This window comes from Chrysochloris asiatica, unplaced genomic scaffold, assembly GCF_000296735.1.
Source record: "Chrysochloris asiatica unplaced genomic scaffold, ChrAsi1.0 scaffold00191, whole genome shotgun sequence".
NCBI classification, from domain to species: Eukaryota; Metazoa; Chordata; class Mammalia; order Afrosoricida; family Chrysochloridae; genus Chrysochloris; species Chrysochloris asiatica.
The window spans coordinates 1,018,606-1,020,265 of record NW_006408709.1 but is presented as its reverse complement, the minus strand read 5'-3'; positions in this window follow the sequence as shown (position 1 = coordinate 1,020,265).

Below are 1,660 nucleotides of genomic sequence, written 5' to 3'. Positions count from 1 at the left end.
TCATGCCTTTATTGCCCCCTCATTTTAGGTAGCCAATATCTAAGTTGCCTGTCCCTCTCTACCCTGTGTACAGAGGGGATAGCATTGATAATTGATGTGAAGACTCCTTCCCTCTCTGTTGTTGTTTAGAGTTACTACCTCCATGGGTATAGGTCAGGTTAATCAAATTGTAGCAATTTACCCTTGAATTCCTTTATCAAAAACTTGGGGATTTGTTTGTTTGTTTGTTTTGCTTTTTTATCTTCCTCTAGACAAGTTCTGATTATCAAGCCATCGAGTCTAGATCAAATGGGTACTATCTGCACATTTGGGTGTTCTTGTGCCTTTCACCTCACTTCATATCAGCTGGATGCTTCACTCTCAGCTCTGGCCCTCTGTGGCAAGGTCCTTGTCCATGGGCTCAGGTGTCTCCAGATCTCACCACACTTTGGACGAGCAGTCTTTCCTCTTCTCTCTCTCATCTCCAGGTCAAAGGGAGTTGATGGACCATGGTAGTTGAACTCAGCCCAATTCTTCATTGCCACCTTTCCCCTTCTTTCACTCACCAGTAGACCAATGTGGTTATCAGTAAGATTACATGCCTGCTCATGTGTTCCCTTTGAGTTTCAGTCTTAGAGGGTGGTGTGTCCTGAAGGAACTTGATCGTTTGCCTTGATGGCTTCCTGGTGAACAGCCTGCTTATTCTTGTAGTAGCCAGTCATACTGCCATTTTTGTTTTGGATTTTTCCTGATAATCTTTGTTTGAAGATGCATCTTCTGTCACTCTAGCTGTTCCAGTATGGTCTGCTTGTCCTTTCTAGTGGGAGTGTCCCACCTCAGAAGGTTCTGAATGGGACTCAGGATTCCATTTAATATCCTATACTCTGCAAAGTCTCTGCAAGAAGCCTGTTTCACTGGGCAAGTTCTAGAACCCCTTTTAGGTATTCCAATCAGTTATAGGCTGAAGACAGGCTTACAAGTTTTCTGTAATCATGTTTCCCAACACTCCTTTCTATCCCATTCAAGTGTCTACTTTACAATAGTAGGCAAAGAAAACCAATATTCATAAGGCAGTCAAGCATCTTAGTATTATCTTCCCTCTTCAAACTATGCCTAGATCCCTGTATCACACAGTACTGTTGTTCCAAGGTTAAACATGCTTCACTATTTACCTCTGCCCCATTTAGCCCATGCAAACCTCTCTCAGTGTTCCACTATCTATCTTGTTCTTCTACCTTCTTGCCCTTCTTGTATTGCCCTCCCCAACACTCAAAACTATGATATGTCTGCCTTTAACTTGTGATCTACCGTTGCTTACCTCTACTTCCCCTGAAACACCCCACCCCAACCCCACCATTGTGGTTACCTTATATTTCATTAACTTTTACCTCCATATAAGACAGTCTATTTTATCCTGTAATTTTCCTGACTTTCCAACCACCTAGATCTCTGACCTCCAAGATCTTCTGAATTTGTTCTTATAATTTTATCCTGTTCTCGATTCTTCCATTTGTCAATTGACTTCCAGGTGATGCTGCCACATACATCAGTTTCTGGTTATTGTTTGTTATTGTTGATTATCTGTCCACAGAACTTCCTTTAGGATGTTTTTCAATGCAGGGTTGCCGTTGGCAAAATCCTTTAGCTCCTGTTTATCCTGGAATGTTTTGATTACACCATC